Source organism: Adiantum capillus-veneris, chromosome 2, assembly GCF_014529385.1.
Source record: "Adiantum capillus-veneris isolate H3 chromosome 2, ASM1452938v2, whole genome shotgun sequence".
Classification (NCBI taxonomy): Eukaryota; Viridiplantae; Streptophyta; class Polypodiopsida; order Polypodiales; family Pteridaceae; genus Adiantum; species Adiantum capillus-veneris.
Genome location: NC_140932.1, coordinates 106116065 through 106137117, shown reverse-complemented (window position 1 = coordinate 106137117; position 21053 = coordinate 106116065). Strand labels below are relative to the sequence as shown.

Below are 21053 nucleotides of genomic sequence, written 5' to 3'. Positions count from 1 at the left end.
CGTTGTCTCCCATCTCATGAGCTTGTATGCCTAACTTGATGGCCAACTTTGTTGATATGAAGTTGTGAGTAGAGCCAGGTTCAAAAAGGATAAAGGCATCATGCTCCATCACCTTTCCCCAAGCATAGGAAAGGGATAAATATTTGCAATGAGTATCCTCTTTTGGAGCTTCAACATGGAAGCTCTAGGAGTCTCATTGCATAAATTTCTTTTGGGGCAAGAACGAAAGCTATGTCCTTGCTCCCCACACTTGAAACATGATCTTTGCGAAAAGCCTCTAACTCTTCAGGAGAAAGTCAATTTTTGCCTTTGTAGACTCCTTTCTCCTTAGCTTTATTGTTGTTGCTAGAGTTGCCTTTGGAAGAATTTTAAGCATGTTCTTCCCTCTAGGTTTATTTTGCTCTTTAGTTTCCTTGGGCTTTAAATTCCTCTTAGCCCCTTGATTCACGAGGCTACTTTACTATATTGAATCACTTCAGTGATAGTCCTAGGCTTTTGAGAGTTGACATACTCGGCCATATCTTTGTGTAGTCCCGCACAAAATTGTTTCTTTTGTTTGGTGAAGTCTATCTTTTGGTAGACTGTATCTTTGAGATGTAAATCCCAACACTTGTCCACATACTTGTGGATAGGCTCATTGGGAGATAGCTTCAAACTTCATCATTCGTTGGTAAGTACTTTGTCTTTGGCATTGCTTGTAAGAAGCTGCTTCATTATGGAAACTTGTAGAGTTTTCCATGTCTTTGGAGCTTCACCATTACCTTGTAGACTAGCCCACCATTGTTTGACAGACTTTTGGAAATGCATAGCTACATAATGTAGCTTTGAGGACTCCGTGAAGCCCTCATCTCCAAAGGCCGCATCAAATTGTTGGATAAAGGCCAAAACTTTGTCCGTTGCACCAAAGGTGCCATCATAGGTGAGAAAAGAGATGCTCTTTCCTCCCTCCTTGAATTGCTTAAAGTTGTAGGACCTTTCGCAAGCAGCATAGGATTTACTCTCAAGGAAAAAAACCACTGCTTTCATCAGAAGAGGAGGAAGATGACGAAGATGGAGAAGAGGGTTACCTCTTTATTTCCTTTTTCTTATTTTGATTCTTCTCTTCCTTTTCAAAATGACAAGGAGAAGGACTATATGGTGATCTTTTCTTCTTGAGAAGAGTTGGGAATCATCTTGACTGCCGTCTTCGAGGAGCCACATCTTCCAAAACACTTGGAGGTTTGCTTCTTTCTCTTTCATAAGATTCTTCCTCTTCTCTCACCAGAGAGAGTCTTCTTTTGGAAGTCTCTACAAGAGGCTTCCTAAGCTATCTCTCTTCTTGGGAGTTTGGAGATTCCCATAGGTGCAAAGTTGCTGGGAACCTTAGGCTTGTAAAGCGGGGTTGCCCATGGCTTGTTGCAACCTAGTAACAAGGGAACTCACAAGAATAGGGGCATCATTAGTAGCATCTTCATGTGAATAGGGGCATCATTAGTAGCACCCACCTTGGATGGCTTAGTAGACAAGTGGTACAGTCGGTTTGCAGAGAACCACTTTGCGACTTGGTCCACATTATGACAATAGTTCTATGAAGCTTTCAGACCAGGGGACTTCTAGGAGAAGGTCCTGGATGAGTTGGCCAACCTAATGCTCCAGCCAATTGAGACTTTTGCAAAGCTCATGACCAGAACAAAGTCTCTGGTGGCCAAGCTTCCTCAACAACCGATTGAATTTATGGTTAAGAAGTGGGTGGAGAAGGCTCTTCCCAAAACCTCCTAGCAAAAAATCTAAGATAGTCTCGTACCTAATGCCACTCTCGAGGAGTTTGTTGCGGCTGCTAGGATAGAAGGAGCTAGGAAGTTGTTCACTGACTCCCCTCAGGTAAAGACCCCATCAAATTTTTTTGAAAGTCTTTATGATCCTTTAACATCTCTACACATGGAACTCTAAGCCCTGAAGTTACAATGAGCTCTTCAAGAGGAGAGATCATTCTCTCTTCGACAGGAGAAGCCTCCTCATCAACCTGGACCAGATCAAGCGCGAGCTAGAAGAGCTCCGGACTCAGCAAGAGTCTAAGACTATGGTTTCATGTTGCTCATGCCACTCGCAAGGGCACCCTCCACATGAATGCCCCCTTTGGCTTATTGTCAGTTCTGTGAAAAGTCTAGACATGAGGACAAGGATTTCTACTACCTCAAGGGATTGCAACAAATACAACAAAGTCTTGGTCCTACTCTTCACTTGCGTCCAACATGGTTTTCTCCTATGGCCATCCAAACCACAAGCCACCTTTGCTGAGAGTCCCTTCTATGCAAGGTATACAAAGTACTTTTACTTCTTAGAGCTTTTATCATGCCCATGCTCCCTCATCCCCTCAAAGCTTCTATGCCTCCACCTCCAGCTCCATGCACAAGGAGCAAGGACCACCTCGCTCTTCGACTCGCCCATTGAATCAGCCCATTTTGTGCTTTAAATGTGGGGAATATGGACATTACCAAAGCAAATGCCCCTGCCAGAAGGGTCCCCTCCCTGCCATCATTGCCCTGAAGCGAAGGATCACTACAGTAAGGATTGTTCCAAACTTCGTGCATCCACGGCTTCGAGCCCAAATCAAAGCCAAAATGAGTTTACCTTTCCCAAGATCAATTTGATAGCAGTTAGCATCATCCCTCAACCATCACCATCTACTCATGTGGTGGGCCCTAGTGACAAGTTCAAGCAGGTATACGAGCCCACTGGTGTTCTCACTTGGGCCCAGAGGCCATCCTTGGGTCTAATCCCTCCAACCAATTCCCCTCTTCCGCCCACGATCCCACCTATGGATACCCCACTTCTAGCTGTCGACAAGCGATCCCCTCGTGCCAAGCAAGGATCCTCATCTCTGCTCTCAAAGGTTGAGAAGCTTTCTTAGAAGCAGTAGCCGGCCTATAGCAAATTAAGGTGCCTGAGAAACCGCTTGTAGATAAAGAAAATCTTACAATAGAGACAATCTTGAGGAACACCTTCCAACAAGTGTCGCTCTATGACATGTTGCAACTAGATGCAAGTTTTAGAAGTGACACCCTTGCAATTATTCAATCACTTTACCTCAGAGCAGGTCCTAGTGGGCAGGCACCTCCTAGTACACCATCAAAGTCCTATATGATATCCCATCCCACTACTCTCCTCACCTCTTATAGAAGCCCTCGTCTCACCGTGTCCGTCTTGGGGCGGCAATTCTCACGAGTGATAGTGGATGGTGGATCTGGCATCAACCTGGTACTTGAGTTCACTATGTTGGCTTTAGGTCTATAGCCTATCCACCCTGCTCCCTTCACAGTTACGTTGACCCTCCAGAGGACAGTCTACCTAGTGGGCATAGTGGACAAGGTGCCTCTTCATGTACAAAACTTCACCTTTAACTTGGATTTTCTTGTGGTTTCTTGTGGTTCGTCTTCCCCAGGTTGAGAGCATATTTCCTTTGCTCATCGGTAGACCATGGTTGTGCTACACTAAAGTGCTTCATGATTGGGGAAACGATGCCATGTGGATACATACTCCTAGCTCCCTAATGCAACCCATTTGCCTAGAAGGAGCCATGGATCCTGTAGTGCAGCAAAGTTCTTTGTCTATGGAAACCAACCCTGAACAAGAATAGTCTACTCCACCTGACAGGTCAGACAAAGATCTGCTGGAGTGGTTGGATGCTACTAAGTCTATGCCTTGTTATGGGTCTCTATTCAATCTCGACCTAAAGATACATTCTCCTTCAACATTTCTATTATCACTGAACCCAGTAAGCCCTTGAGCCAGCTCCAAGTGTGCCACCCAAGCTAGTAGCCAGTGTAGCGATCATAGAGGTAGTGCAAGCCTTCACCTCAACCTCCTCGGTGTTTGACTCTCCCACCAAACCAAAGCTCTCCTCTGTATATGATGAACTTCCCTTCGACAAGCTTCCAAAAGGACGGTTACAAGAAGAATATGTTTTCTTTATCTCTTTTGCCATTCTAGTCATCCTTTGCAGCGTTCAATGCTTTGGAACTAAGAAGGTGGTGGTTGTCTTTTCCACGCGTGTCCTTGTGTGGTTTTTCGTTATAGACAACATTGGCATCTTCAACATCTTATAGCTTAGTGTGGCACCTTTCGGAATTTCAATCCCTACCTTCACCCCCTCACCCCTACCCACCCTTCCTTCCCCTCTCGCCCCCCCCCCCCCCCCCCCCCCCCCCCCCCCCCAGACCATGCCCTCACCCGCTTGCCCCTCACCACCCTCCCTTACCCTCTCCCCCCTACCTACCCCTCTCTTGCCCCTACCCTCTTCTCACTCGCCCCTAACCTCTCCCCACCCTTCCCTACCCCCCCCCCCCCCCCCCCCCCCCCCCCCCCCCCCCCCCCCCCCCCCCCCCCCAAAATCGTCCCACCGCCTCTCTTTCCCTCGTCCCTACCTAATCTCCCCTCGCCCCTACTTATCCATCTCACCCCCTTACCCTCTTCTATCTAGCTTCTTTCCCCTCTTCTTGTCCAATCCTACTGTTCTTGCCCCTAACCTACTGGCTTAGCGTAACAAGATTACGTCTGGCTGAAGAATCTGGGTAGGCATTTATGAAGGATATCCCTTTCCTTTCAATCATCTTGCAATTTTTTGAAATTTTTGGTGTTTTCTTGGATATGCAGTCCCTTCAGAGCCTTGGTTCACATAGCCATATTCAATGTTTCCTCTCACTGAGACGGTGAGAGGTTTTGTGGCGGGCAAGCTGTAGCAAGGCTACAGTGTCACTTGCACATGACAAGCAGTTAGTTGCAGTTGTGGGCTGGAGTTCACAATGGACGGACTCTCACTGAACAATGACATGTGGCAAGTGGTACGGATGGTGGTCTAGTGGACACCGTGGCCAGGTCACCACCACCTAAGTTGGGAGATAGGCTTAGCTGGATTGGGATATCTAGTAGTTGTTGGTGGATATTTAGGGATACATATGTGTGGTTGGTTTCAGTTGTCAGATCTGAATAATCATCATCTACTTTTGTGTGGTCATTGGTTTAGAGTCTAGCATCTTGAGCTCATAGCCTTTGACACGAAAGGGTCGTTGAACATTAGTTTTAGACCTTCTTAAGAGAGTTAAGACTTTTCTTATGTCATGTGATACAAGTGGGGAACAAAAGGGAAGAGTTGTTCCATATAAAGTTGGGAAACATAGTGAAGTATGCAACTCATACTTTAGAAACATTGACTATTGTGCATCCATTAAAACATTGAATGCATTTATTGCATGGGGTAAACTTTGATTAAGAATTGACACAATTTTAGACAACAAAGATGGATTTAAATACGTGGCTAGGAAAGAAAATGAAGGTGTTGATGTGTTGAGTTGTAGGCCAACGTGTAACCCTTTCGACAGTTGTGTGATCTAGTTTGATTGATGATACTCATGCAAAAATACAATTCTTTATTCTCCAATTTTGGCATGAAAATCTTTGCATGATGTTTGAAAATTGGTTTCGTTTTTACAAGGGAAAGTTTTGTTGTTTGATCACTTGTGTACTCTCGTCAATTCATTTGAAGAGATAAATATTGTGGGATTTTAATAACTTTCCTCTTTTGGGGCATCCTCGATTCAACAAAACACATAAGAAGATTTAAAATTTATTTCTTCAAGCCAAGACTAAAAAAAGATGTAAAAGCTTGTATGCGTGAATGCTTAGCCTATCAACATGAGAAAATTGAACATACACAAATGTGTGGGGAATGGCAGCTCTTAAATATTCCTTTATAGGAGTGGGACTTGAATTCAATGGATTTTATCACCAAATTGCCTACCACAAGGGGAGAAATGATGCAATCTATGCGGTTGTAGACAAGCCAACAAAACTTGCTTAACTTTTTTCCAATGAAAAAGATTGATGCAATCTTGAATGCTGCATGCTTGTTTATGCAAGGAAATTTTTGGTTACATGGTTATACCCAAAAGTGTTGTGTGAAACAAAGACTAAACATTTACATCACAATTTTGCCAAGCCCAATCCAAAGTCACTAGCACACAATTGCACACGTCTACTACTTTCCATCCACAAATTGATGTATAAATTGAAAGAGTCAAATGATAACCAAAATAATTGGAATGAAATGAAATGTGAAAAAATTTAGTGTTTCTAATTGTGTTTTGGGTTGTCTAGAGTCCATATACCAATTTTGGTTTCAGTGAGAAAATATCCTAGATCTACAAATCTTAATGAGTACCTCTTTTGGATGTAGGCTTTGAGCACTTTTGAGTGAAAATTTGGAAAAGTTATCTATGACTGAAATATCTTGTTTACCTTGCATAGTGGTACTTTGAAGACCTTAGACCTAGGACCATTAGGTGGGAACCATGCCCAATTCTGAGGTGCTTTAGGTAGGGAACCATGCCCAACCTCGAGATAGCTTCCCAAAAGTTACCTTTTTCACAAGAGTCACCTATTTTCACTTAAAGCATTAAGAATACATGTTAGGCCTCACCTTTTTCACTCAAAGTATTGAGAACACATGCCAAGCCACATATCAGGCCTCACCTTTTTCACTCAAAGCATTAAGAAAGCATTTCAAGCGACATGTTAGGCCTCACCTTTTCCACTTGAAGCATTAAGGCCACATGTCAGGTCCCTAGCCAAGTTGCCCCAATTAAGCCTAAATCCTATTGGATGGCCTATAGGCTTGGCCAATGAGAATTAAGCTTATACATTTAAAAAAAATCCCATTAAAAGAATCAATAAGAATTAAGGCCCCTAAATTTCCATAATAACGTCATGAACTCGAGCTATAACACCTCTTCCATGGCCTCTTCTTGCATTCCTCCCTCCACGACAAACAGGGTGACCTCTACCATTCTATGCTATTGGAAGTGCCTTTGCATCTGTTGCTACATTTCTTCTGGGGCAATGATTTTTGTAGTGACCTACCTTGTTACACTCATAACAACATACATTTTGGATGCTGCGGTTGTGTTGCTATAGTTGCTGCTACTATAGGGTGAGGTTAATAAGTTTGATTAACAAGTATAGGGTTCCAATTATTGGGGTTACCTCTCTAATTCCTAAAATTTGATCTCTCTTGATTCCTCACCCCTTATTAGCTAGAGAGCATCCTCGAGTGATATGGATCTCATTCCTTCAAGGCGTGTATCCAAGGAATGATTTGGTCCTTGACAACGGTCCTTGAAAAAATCTTACTACTTGCATCAACAAACGAGGCAAAATAATACAAGCATAGTGTGATTTTCAGGTTGGGTTCTTGCAGCTTCAAATGTCTTCCATAAACTTGATCCAAACTTTGGATCACACTCAATTCGGGTTCCTTCCCTTTGAATTTGGGAGGTTGGGTTTTTCATAAAAATATTTTCTCGTGTATGACAGTGTACAAAGGTAGTGGATGATACATATGCAATGATACACTTATCGATGGCTTGATTTATGACTCAAGACAAATTTACTTTCAACAACTCAACCCAAAAGCTTAACACATGATTTAAAGAAAACATAAATCTTTTATTATTGTCGAAACTATTTACAAGGGTTGCTTGTGATAATAAGCTATAGGATTCTATGAGCAGACTATCCTCGTACATAATGGTATAGGTGATACTCATTCGTAAGCACCTCTCAACAATGTATTATCTCATTAGCATGGTAATCCTTATATGCATAATTCCTAAGTTCATAAATTAGAGGTCTACTTGTGATCATAGGAAAATTCTCTATGAGTTGAAAAATCTTCACTCGCTGCAGTGGAACAACTTTGATAACTCTATTGTAGATCCACCCGTTTTCAAGGAAGTTTGTATTTTCCAACCTTTCTCATGGTGGCCAAAAAATAATATAATTGGATCACTTGTAAGTCCTCCATCTAGTGTAGCTTCTTGAGATCCGTCTTGAGACATGCGATCTTTGAAACATATATGTATAGGATTCCGTCATCATTGCTCCAAGCCATCTTCTAGCCTTTGTTGATCCTTGAGGAAGGCGATGAAAAATCCTTCATTAATAATATGATTACGTCTCGTCAAAATGTATATTTAGGCAACTTACAAGCCACAACATACATCAATTGGAATATTATGAGGTATTCGACAATGGGATCCTCTTAAAACATTAATTTTTTATGTTATGCTATCCTATACTTATCTAAACAAAACACATTTCTTTAAGGAAACAAGAATCCTAGAACCATAACCTAGGCTTCGATACCACGTGAGAGGTCCCCACCCGTGTCACCATAACCACTGGGAAATTGGAGGGCACCTGACATGTTGCTAGACCGTATCTATTGGAAAGCATAGTCAAGACAAATCAAATCCAGTGGACAAGCTCTAGTCACAAAGTAACTCGTGTCTAAGCCATTAAAGAGGGGTTCTAGAGGAAAAGCGTGAAACTAATGCAAGAGTTAAGTGTTCCTTATTCTTGTCTTCCAAAACAAAGATCTTCAAATGCGTTTTTTTCCATAGCTTCCAGAGACATAAACATCTAAGAGTTTTTCGACTCTTGGCACAATGAAATTCTAATTTATTTTTTCCTAAACAAAGGGGAGTCGATATTTGCTCGACTAATTAGTCCTACCCATCCATAGACATGGAAACCCGAGCTAGTCCCCACTTTCCACCCCCACACCAACACTTTAAGCTTGTTTCTTAGTCACTCCTAATAGGTTGTTCACAACACAAAATTCCTTTTTTATGGTTACTGTCACATGTTCATTAAAATAACCCTTTCAAATAGTAAAAATCAGCACCAAACAAGCTTTCCTAGAAAAAAATCAACATCTGATACTACTTCATATTTATTCCAATACTCGAGAATTGTAGAAACTTCATCCGGTGGATGTTTACTCCACCCGTTGTCCTTGGCTGCCCATACAACCAATAAATGCTACACCTCTTAGAGGAAATGATTGGGTGAGTCATAATATATGCTCATAGAAATGAACTAAGCTATCTCATAAAACGGATGAACATTGTGTATAGAGATACATGGCTCCTGCGTAGAACGCGAGATACCTCCATGTGATCAAAAGGGAGTTCGGATTAAATCAATATTGGAACCTTTGAAGTAGGATCGAGAGAGTCCTTCCTAAGCAAACATTCCTTCTACTTTTAGAGTGTATATCATCATCCACTAGTACTTCAACTCTAAGAAAATAACAAGGTTCAAAGTGATGTAGTTTCCATTTGGGAGTAGCTCAGTGTTTTAAGAATGATTTTTTGTTCCTACTCTCGATGTAATGAATATAATGTAACTGAAAGAATTTTCTACCTCCTTGTGAGCAATGGCATCACTTTGTGACATGATTGGAACTTCTTTGTTTATAAGTGCCTTCTCTTTACCATTCCCACGTCTCATGATTATGAAAATCACCAAATTAAATTCTTTAGGGTGCTGTTTTTCACTACTAATACTTTATCAACTTGATAAATTGTGAAGTAATACATCAAGAAACCATTGAAAAATAAGGTAAATAATTACAACTACGTTAGAACATGTTTCACTTTAATGCCAACAACTTATGGTTACATCGTACTAACACTCATACGTTGCTTTTCAACACCATAGACTTATGGCAGATTAGGTACAAATACTCATACACTAATCACAATCGAGCGCATTTTCACACATTTATGGTTGACAATGACGTACCTTCACTATAGGCTTAATGCATACCAAGAACTTAAAATAGGAAGTACACGGATATCTTAATTAAAGGAGTTGATGATATGGTTTTTGACAATTTAATTTCCTTCTCTCAATTTTTAAGGGGGAATGAACAAGAAATGTGTAACCCAACATATAAGAGTGCACAAATAGAATGCAAAATGAGTAATAGCACCTTGATGCACAAGTAAAACATATGCTTTGATTCAAAAGCATCTTTCATGTGTGTACAAGTATCATAGGATAGGTTATAATAGGTAGAATTCATGCCGTTTCCAACTATTTTTAAATAGGTAAGAGTAAAAGATTGTAGCAGCATTTTGGAGATAGTACATAGAAGTAGATCAATGCAACAATTCTATTATCTCAATATGCTTTGGAGTTATTGGTCTCACAAAGCTTTGGGGATGCTTGACCAATGTAATTGCCACAACAACACAGTCTCCTTATCCAAATTTTGCGTCCAAAGGGTGAGAAGAAGGCTGCTTTTATAGTCATGCCTGAGCTATTCCCTTGCTTCCCAAGCTAGCCCCCTCCTTCTTAGGGGGGCAATGATAAATTTTGAGCGCTTCTGTCTATGTGGCAGTGCTTAAAAAGTTTGAAGATCAATAAAATCAACAACTTTTGCTTGTCCCACGTAGGCATTAGCGCTCGAAATTTAACCGCATCGTTCTTAGGGTGTCTCCTACTGCTATAACTAGCTGTAGAGGTGTCATGGGCTCCCTTGCTTGCTAAGAAAGAAAGTCTTCAAGGGTCCAATCCCTAGTCATAATGTGTGTTGCATGCCATCAACTAGGGTTTTGTAGGAGAATGTGCGCACGTGCTTCTTTTCGCTTAGTCTTTGGTCGTGGGTGAGCTCAACATGTGATGGTGGTGAGGCAAGGATATAGAGGAGGTGGTTGTGTTTGCTAGGATCGAAGCCCTTCAAATATGAGGTTTGGCGGCATCTTATAAAGCTATCTTCATAATCTAACCGGACATTTGTATTGACTCATGAGATGAAAAACTTTAGCTTTCTGTAGAAAGTATACATTGAACCATAATAAAAAGATAACCAGTCCTCATTGCAATTATAATCGAACCGCATTGATGGTCTAATGACATAGTGGAAAATTTGGCATCGTTAGATACAATGAGCTTAGAGCTAGGTTATCTTTGGGGGTGGGGGGGGGGGGGGGGGGGGGTGGGGAGTGATTCCTATCAAATGTCATAGCAAGTGCTTGTTTTTCCTATTTACTGTTTTGAAAAATTGTTTGATAACATTAGGTGGCGGGACTCGATGTTCAAACAGTTCATTCTTGTTCTTGCTATTAGGTCTCCGCAATCTCAGAAAAATAAAAATTCTTTCAAAACATAAGTGAAGTGTGAGTTGAAGAACTGAAAAGACAGATGAAGGTGAAAAGTCAAAAGACATATAAAGGTGGAAAGTCAAAATACCTTTTGTGTCCATATAGGGTAGAGGAGCTAGTTTAGAGACGCTGAAGTTGCGCCATCAATTGCGAGAGCTCTGTTGCTGCTGCAACATTTCGAGCATGGATGGGCGCAAATGAAAGTGGTGCGCAGCAAGAGTCTCCAACAAAAACTGCAACCCGAACAAAGCTCCACAGGCAAAGATCGGCACTGATCACAGATTCCTGTGTAAAAAATTCGGGTACCAAAGGAGCAAGCGCCACTGCCAACAAGACTCGAACACGCAATCGAACGACGAAGATCTTTCCTCAGCCAATTTAACCACGCCTGCAATTGATGTCTTACGCCTTAGAAATCGTGCATCATTGTCTTTATATTTGGGGGTCGATAGGTCCCTAAAAAGGGACACGTCTTTTTACTGGCTCCTCTACCCTAAAGAGGTGGTCAACTTCACATTGGTATATTTGTGTTTTTTTTCCCTTTTATGTTCCCTTTAGCGTTTTTTCTCTCTTTAAAGTGTTCTCTCTCTCTCTCTCTTTCTCTCAATGTTGTATGCGTCTTTCCCAACCAATACCGTGGCAAATCTATGTGCCTCATCATTGCCCATTTCTATTATTGTTGTTGAGGGAATCTTTGAATCAGGATTACCTTTTAATTTTTTTGGTGCGAATCAGCTCGTAGTTTATAACGTGCTCTTTTATACGTCGCCACCTTTCAAATGCTTTCAAAGGTACGCAAATAGTCGCGACCCTCCCAATCCTCTTGTCTTGCGCGGCAGCTTCCGTCCTCTGCATTTTCGACTACTCCAGCTGTCTTGCTGAACCAGGTATGGCGAGTGGATCACTCATGTGTGTGTTTGAGAGAGAGAGAGAGAGAGAGAGAGAGAGAGAGAGTTTTTTCACCCGTGTCGCCTGACCACACCTATTTTTCGACGCCCAAGTCGAGAAATAGAATGCCATTGTTCTGCTGATTTTGGAACGCTCAAAATCACTAGTAGACGCGGTATTGTTTATCTAAGCAGAAATCACAGATCTTCCACCGTCTACCACCCCCACGTTATACACATGAGAATGTAGCTACAATCTATCAAGATGATGAACGTGTGTTCAAGGGAGCGGATTACACATGCTTAAGCACTGGAAATTTATATCAACTTGCACATACAACGTGCTTTATCGTAGTTTCTAGCAGCATAAAAGCGTGATCCATACTTGCACTGTGCATAAAACTTTTGTTAGGGTGCTGGTGGATGGCATTCCCGACTCTTTGGGTGCGATCTTCCATCAAATCTGATTTTCCTGACCCGACATTGTTTTGTCACATCTTCTCCTAGCATTTCTTTATTGTTTCTGCATTCTCATAAGAGAAAAATAAAAAAGATCCTTGATTAGTGTCCCATAAGTAAGAGTGGGTACTTTTGTGGCCTCTTTATTCTAGTGTTAGCGGGATGATCAGTGTACATCTCTTCCATGGTGTCAATATGATTCTCTGTTTCTCTCTCTCTAACACATACACACTCCAATCCTGGAGTCCTACACCTCTTTAGCTTCTTAATCTCCCTGTCTGCACATATCCTGACGCCTTTACTAATCCAGTGGTTTTACCCTCAGCTTTGTGCTTCTTGGAGATCTTGTATTATGTCCTTAGACATCAGGATGGGGGCTTGAGCAATGTCTGACGAGTGTGAACCGGCGCAAAGTGTAACACACCCTTAGTGGAAGGGAGGACCCTGGGCTCATTTGTGAGCTATCTATGATGGACCATAGATCCTTGGCAGTGCTTGCCCGACACCGAAGCTAGGGTGTGGGCTGGTGGTATGGGGCACCAGTCCTTGAGGTAAGGCGCTAGACCAAAGTAGTTGCAGGCCCGTTGCAAGCTTCCAAGCTCGGGGGTGAGCTAGTTCTTCTCTATGGCTGAGAGGCGAGTCAGATGTCTATCCTTTATGTTGTTCTATGTGGTGTTTGGCTTGTGTCATGTCATGTGTGGGGGATGGATCCTTTGGGAGCAATAACATTGGTATCAGAGCAGCTTCCTGCTCGCTTACATGGACATGGCTACATGCACAAAACCTTGGGGGATTGTGATGGTCCAACCTGAATAGGGTGGTATAGGACGCTACTAGTGGGAGAAGTGGACAAGGGGGCACATGCCATCCAGTGGTGGGGAGTTTGGTATGTCTTTTCTACTTCCCATTTCCATGGAATCTTGCATGTGGTGTTTTGATGTTGGCGGGAGTCACATGATGATGGAAATCAGCTGTTTTCAGCCATGGGGAGCCCCTTGGGAATGCTAGCAGCCCTCTTGGCACAGCCAGGCTGGTAAGATCACTGAGAAAGAAGAGAAAGGAGAATGGGAACCATTGGACAGCAGCCTCCATTGTTTTTGGGTATTTTGTTGACCAAAGAAGCCATGGGTCGGAACTAGGGTCAGACCAGGGAGCTAGTGAATCCCCTGGGGCATTTCTTCGTTCACCGTGATGAGAGTGTCTTGCTACAAAAATCTGGCTGCTCCACAGAAGCTCTTTGCATGGTATTACTAGCTGATTGAGGGGTGTTCTGTCCGTTTCAGTATCGCAAGCTTGGGGCAGTCATTGCCTAATGGTTGAAAGCTTCATTCTGAGGCATCTAGCTGCTGCGTATCCGCTTCAGCTAGCAGCATGAGCAGCCAGTCTTCTGTCACTTTGGGACTGTGGAACCACAATCTGCTGGAAGTGTAGTATGCTTGAGTGTGTGCCAAAACCTGGCCACTATTGATGTTGGGTGGCTGCAGCTGCTGAGCCGGAACATTTGCATGCCTGTATACTAGCCTCGATTCCTCATTGCAAGCCAGCTTGGGGGACCAAACTGGCGCAGGCCAGCTAGACCCATTTGAGGCAGACATGTGGCTCTGTTTGGGCACCATAGGGTGCAACATTAGGCAACTATGTGGCTCAGTTTGGGCAGCACACAGGGTGCATCATTCAGAAGATATGTAGCTTAGTTTGGGCAGCCTATAGGGTGCAACATTAAGCAAATAAGGCTCGGTTTGAGAAGCACACTTGGTGCAGCATTGGAAGATATGTGCCTCTGACATGTGTATTTCTGCTAGTGCATGGTTTGCTTAGTCAAAAATGCATGTGTGCATAGAGTTGTTCATGGTCTGTTTTGCAGGCGTAATCGAAGGCGATCACTCTTTTTGTTTGGCACAAAAAGTGGCTATATACTGTCTACAAAGAGACCGTTTGGGATGTACAAAGGCCTATTACCCAGAGACTAAACAAGTACAATCACATTCATATCATTATCCTTGTTGAGTTCTCAAATATGAATCATGATATTTATGAATTATTTAGCAATCACATCCAAATCGCGCTGATCCCTCACGGATGTCTTGACTTACTAAATCTCTTCACTTTTAGATTCACATCACCTAGGTGCACAAAGACAATATTCTGCACACATTTTGGTTGACTGAAGGCCCTTTGCCGTCATGCCTTTCAGAGGGCACAACATCCTGCAACACCACACCCACCACCTCGACAACCTGTGTCTGCAACAATCTCACACGTTTTAGCTACTCCACCGGACCAGCCACTACCAGACATATCCTCTACTTCACGGCATCCGCCCAGGGCTACCTTACACTTTAGCTATGGAGACTGACGTCCCACCTCTGCCATCTTCACAAGTCCCTCCCCCCCTTCCGCCTCCACCCAGTGGCATTGCAGCACCCTCACCACCTGCCTCCCACCCTAGTCCACCCACCCTCACCCATGCCACTCCATCCTCTCCACCTCTATTGTGTGCGCTACCCCCCCCTTATGTTCCTCGATCCTTCATAGCTAATGCATTGGTAGCTTGGCAATTTTCTAGAGCTGAGTATAGTGGTGATAGCATTGGTCCTCGGTAGTACATTTTATGGCGTGCCCAGAAGGCACGCTCTATTCTAGGTAGTAGGCATAGTCCCATGCTCTCCTTCTCCCTACCTTTTGCTGGCACGGAGACATGGACAAAGGTTTCAGTCATGGATTTTGTTCTACGACATAATTTGCAGGCTATCCAAACTTGGGCAAGCTGCATTCATGCATTACTACTGACAGGCTTGCACAAAGTATAGGAGCTATACAGTGGCTCCACACAAAGGATTGTTACTGTTTACCAATGGTCCAGTATGTGGACTATACATCTGTGATCCCTCGCACCATGCTAGTACGGTTAGAGTTGGTAGGAGTTTCCACACTGGGATGCTCTTCATACTACTTTGGTTCTTGATTTACAGCTACTTGCTCCTTTGCTTGAGGATAGCGCCCACGATCACTATCATATGATGAGGATGTGCTTCCATTAGCTCAGTGTTGCCAAGAAACGCGTTTCTTCACTCATGAAACCTACGAAACGTTTTAGAAACGTTTCTGTATGAGTTTGGATGTTTCAAAGGTAAAGTCAAGGCTTGTAAGTTTTCGCACGTCAGGCTATAGTGTTGATTTTTTAATGTCATGAAATCCTCAATCTCATAAATGTAGCTTCTGTCTTGCTTCTAATGATGAAAGTTAGTCATATTTTCCCTCTTTTTCATGTCTAAGATCTCAGCTTATACCACTTAAACTTACGTACATTTCTTTAGTTTGCACGAAACTTCTGTTTTGGCGTTTCTTTCTCGGACAAAACCGCTTCGAAACTCGTTTCAAACGAAACGTTTCGAAACTCCGTGGCAACTATGCATTAGCTCTTGTTCCATGGCTTCGGCCAGGGATCAAGAGGGCTCGACATTGATCCTTAGTCTTTTTGTTGTTTGACACGGTTGATGTATGCCTTTGAGGATTCAGATTCATCATTGGATCTACATATTGTCACTTTGAATGTTAAACGCAGAGGGGTTGCTCATAGTTACAGGGGACGCCCATTTTTGGGCTTCCCGTCCCCACTTGTTGTCCCGCCCTCTTTTTTTTGATGAGGCTACTGGTAGAAAAGTATCCCAAAACCTCTAGCAATAAGTACCCAAGGCATCTTCTTTTGTCATCTGCAGATGATGTCAAGCCGTGATGACATCCTCCTCATACACTTCTATAAGCCATGCTGAAGTGAAGACGTGTCTGAATTTTGTAGGTGCTTCCGTGCGCAACAGTAGGGTAGACCACCTTGTTTAGGCGTTACTTTTCAGATAAGAAGCTGCCCTTCGTACTTTGGAATGTTCTGAGAAACGGCCTCCCGAAAAGACATGTCAAACTGCTGTATGAATGCAAGGGCTCGATAGCTGTCCTTGTAGCATGAAAACGTGTCAAACTTGAGTGCTTGCCCACCCTCCTTGAAATCCTTGGTCTTCTTGCATACTGATTTAGATAGTGGAACTGTCTTCTCTTCTTCCCGTACATTGGCTTGTCAGAGTCAGAACCGTTAGACGATGGCTTATCCTCGTCGGAATTGTCAGAATGCTTGCAGTGCCTTCTAGACTTTTTGTGGGATCTGATTTTCTTGGTTTTCTTGCTTCTCTTGTTCTTCTGAGTCTTTCTCCGCTTTCGGAGCTTCCTGTCCTCCTCGCTGGAGTCGAAGAAAGAGGAGAACTAGGATCATCCTCGAAGAAAGAGAACTGGGATCATCCTCAAAGTAGAATTTTGACCCAAATAGCTGGGGTAATCTACTGAATGGATCTTCTTCTGAGAACTCTTCATTGTCTTCATCAATTTGCCGACCCTGTGCTCAAGGGTGTCATCAAATTCTTTTTGCGAGTACAACTTTTGCTTTTTTGCACTCGGATATGCTTTCTTCTTCATAGTAGACTTGAGAGAGGAAGAGTGGCATCGCGCCATCGTGAACGAACCTCGTCAAGCGGGTGCTTACTTTGGGTCCTTGAGTACTTGATCATTCTTTTGGCACAAGTGTCAACTTGACGCTATCGAGATCTCCAGGTCGGGTATGGGCCATGCTCTTTCCCATATTCCTTGGAGGAAGGTCTGCCCCCGTTAGAAGTTCCGTTGGTATCTGCTAATCCCCCATTAGGGTTGGGGTTGACTTCATCCTCACGAAGTCGGAGAGTCGGTGGAACAGCTCTTTCTTCACCGGATTCACTGCGAGAATTCATGTATGTTGTGGGAAAAGGGATTGGATTCTCCATAGTAGAAGAATCACTTGAGCTTTGATACCACTTTAATAGACTTGGACACTTCAAGCTGAAGATCTACATCAACACATGTGAGAAAACTGCAAACAGCTAAACTGAGAGAGAGAGAGAGAGAGAGAGAGAGAGAGAGAGAGAGAGAGAGAGAGAGAGAGAAAATGAAATGAAATGAAATGTTATATTAACGTCTTCAAAAAGGTCAGAATGACCTATGAGACCAAACTGATACAAAAGTGGTGAATCTGTTACAAAGTCTGGGTACCTTAGTACTAAAGTACTAAGTGTGAAAAGTGTGAAAGTGTGAAAATAAATGTGAAAAACTAAATACAAAGTATTGAATAAACTTCTTAGGAGCATTCTGGCTGTCTGGCTAGAATGCTTCTAATCCTTTGTTGTAGTCTCCTCCGGTGAAGTGTGCTTCTGCATCTCGGTCGTGGTCGTCTCGATTTCCTAAGCTCAATCGCCCTGTCAATGAGGGTGCCTTTGGTATGGATGTGGGTACTCCTTTGTGCTGGTTGCTGGTCTCTTGCTTCTCCTTCCCCTCCTGCTTCTCTCGATCCGAAGAAATCTGTGATCTGCCTCTAAGGCTGTAGTGCTCTTTGTCTTCTCATTAGATTATCCCTGTGCCAATGTATTTCCAGTAGGTACAAGCCTAAGCATCTGTGATCTTGGTATTGCATGACTTTATCTAGAGGTCCAAAGCCTTCTTTAAATAGGCAATGGAAACGCCCACGTATCTCATAGTATACGGTGCAATGGCATATGTAGTGCTATTCTGTCTCCGGTTCCATTCCGCATAACTTGCAAATTCTGCTCTCAGGTGGGATTCCCCTAAATCTGCCAAATTCAATTTCCAGCTGGTGTGAGGATGTACGAATCTGACCAATAGCACATCTCAAACCATGAGACAGGTGGGTATCCATGTAGCTCGGGCGAATCACAAATCCATCTTCAGATAGCTGTAGGAAGTTTTCTTTGTAGTCGGCCATCTTCGTGCCCAATTCTTGTGTAGGGTCTACCCATGTCCTCTTAGTATCCAACTGTATAAGATCCTGACGGATGATTTTATTAATCTCCTTTCGTGTAATTGCCAGTGATGGAGCCGCAAGAGAGTATTGGAAGGGGGGTAATCTTTTCTTTCTGAACCCGTGTCTCTGAAACCACGAAGACAGTTGCGCATACCAGCATGATGTATCCCCTTTCATTGCTAACTGTCGAGAGGATTCGAGGGCCAATCTGGTATAGCGGCAATTATTTGTATCCACAACCATGTATAAAGGACACTGATCTGGTAAGAGCTTCAATTTCTATCGGAGGGGCAGCTAGTTCCGCTCGGATAATCGCGTGTGGTACGGAGGCCTTGGCTCTAATCATTCGGGAAATCATAGATACCAAAGGTCTCTCCATTGGCTTCCAATTATCCTGATCCACAGATGGTCCCCAAATCTGGACCCCATAGAGCATAGCCGAAGCCACCACAGTATCAAAGAGCCAAAGTTTTGTTCGTGGTTCCTGAAATTGCACTTGTGAACACATCCTCTCCAACCCTCCCAAGGACGCAGAGAATCTGGACAATCTAGCCTCTGCTGCTTTCTTAAGAGTAAACTTCGGTCCTGCAAATACCACACCAAGGTATGTGTATGCATCTGTGTACTCTACTTTATCCTGGCCATATGCAAATGTAGGTGCTGATCTCCTAACCCACTGCGGTGTGGTGTTAAACACCATAACTTTGGTTTTACCCAAATTCACCGACAGTCCGCTGTCCTCCGCGAATTTATGTAATGCATCTAACTGCCTCTGCATTCCATCTGGTGATTCTGCTATCAATACAATATCATCTGCATACAACAACAAAGGGATCCATGACCCTGCAAGTTGAGCACCTCTGTCACCCTCTCTATCAATGTAATCTGATACCTCATCTATATACATACCAAATAAAGTAGGGGACAATGGGCATCCCTGCTTTACTCCAACGGTGGAATGAACAATGTCGGAATCCCCTTCTGGAGTACGTACATAACCAGTTACTGACCCATATAAGGCCATGATCCCCCAGATAATCTCTTTGGGGACCCCTAACTCTTGCATCCTGCGCATCAATCTGGCCCTTGGTACTATATCAAAAGCTTTCCGAAAATCCACAAAGCAACAATACATCCTTCTCCCGCTTGGTCTTCCTTCCTCAATAATGGCTCTGAGCGTAAGAATATGATCTAGAGTGGAATAACCCCTCCTGAATCCAGCTTGTCCTGTTGCCCTTATGCCCTCATTCTCTGCCATCTACTCAGTTTTTGTTCCAGAATGGATGCGTACAGTCGGGTCAATGTGTGACCCACCATAATGGTACGGTAGTTCCCGGGTATCATAGAATCCCCTGACTTGAAAATAGGTACGATAGTAGATAATTTCCAAGATTCAGGTAATCCTTCACACATGACCCGATTAAACAGACGAGCAAGGACTTCTGAAAGTAGATCCCTTGCATGAATCAAATGTTCTGCTACTAGACCCTCATGATCATATGCTCTTCTTGTCTTCATCTTATCAATGGCTTTTTCCACCATTTCCGTAGTAAAGAAAGTACTAGTAGCAGGGCATGGCTCTAGCGGATCTGGTAGTGGAGGCTGTCCAGATACCATATATAATGATGTTACATATTGACCCCAAATTACAGGAGAAGTAATCGTCGGAGGCGGTGAGTGCTCGTGAAATAAGTGCCAGGCCTCATGTGAGTCCTGACTCAAGAAAAGCTGATATAAATCCTTCTCCAGTTTGGCTAAAAATGCCCTTTTCTTGCGAGGTACTATACGCCGAAGAGCAATCCGAGACTGCTTATATGTGATGATCCCAAGTGTAAGCTCTTTTTGTACCTGGGTTCTCGTCTCTCTGCATTCCTCGTCATACCAACTGTTCTGAGGCATGTTCCCAGATCCTCTCTTTGGATCAGGTTGAGTATGTGGGTATGCCTCTTGTGCTGCTCCATGTAGTATCTCTGTTAACTGAGAAGTAATCTCCTCTACAGTATATACTGGCTCGGCTGCCCACATCCTATTATAGATCTTTGCCACATAGACTGAATCAGTCTCTTGTGTGAAAGTATATCTTGTGTGTGTCTTCTTCCTTGGTACTTGAGAGGCATTGTATTGGAAGGAGATTGATAAGGTCAGAGAGCATGATCCACTGCAATTCCAACTGGTCTGGGTCCCACCTTAAAGTCCTCGATACTAGAAAGAAAGCTTGGTGAAGTCATGACATAATCCACTGTGCTGGCCCCATGCCTGTGCGGGAAGCATGTGAATCCCCCAGATAAAGGGAAATTAAGTATGGCTAAACCATGTGTAGTTGCCATCTCCATGAGATGTCTACCATATTCAGTGTGTTCTTTATCCTGTGAGTTTCTAGTAAGCCCCCTCTGTGATAAATCCACTTCTTTGAGCATTTCCTCAGAGGTATCATAGAATACTGCTTGAGAGTTGGCCGTTCTAGCATTAAAGTCTCCTAAGAGAATGATGTCTCCATCTCTAGAAAACTCCCATATGTCATTACTCAATATGGAGAAAGGGGACCGTCCTTTAGGTGAGGAGTAGACTGATGTACTTGGAGGGAAGTAGCATATAGCGATATATAGAAATCTACCTGTCTTGGCTCTCATTCTCACCCACATATACCTTGCTTGTTCATCTTTCCTGATGATCTGTAGTAGTGGTTTCAGCTCTTCTTTAAATAAGACTGCTACTCCTCCTGAACCCCGGCTACCCCGTAGAGATCTTTTGTCTGGTCGACCAACTGTTTCCCATAAATAACCCTTCACATGTGGCATACGCTGTCCCGGTATCTGGTGTGTCTCTGAGTAGAAAACTATGTCTCTGTCCCTAAAGCTGTCTTCAAAGGCACCTACATCTAGCCTA

General features: G+C 43.3%; 1 protein-coding gene across 7 annotated transcripts in view; it reads left to right on the top strand.

Annotated features, from left to right (window-relative positions):
* The first annotated feature begins 11759 nt into the window (after window positions 1-11759).
* The window catches only part of LOC147463336 (uncharacterized), a 134645-nt gene continuing 125351 nt past the window's right edge, over window positions 11760-21053 (top strand). For all 7 annotated transcript variants that reach the window (XR_015185060.1, XR_015185059.1, XM_086488174.1 and 4 more), the window contains exon 1: window positions 11760-11872. The gene's annotated coding sequence lies outside the window, so the exon portion shown is untranslated. The remainder of the gene's footprint in view (window positions 11873-21053) is intronic.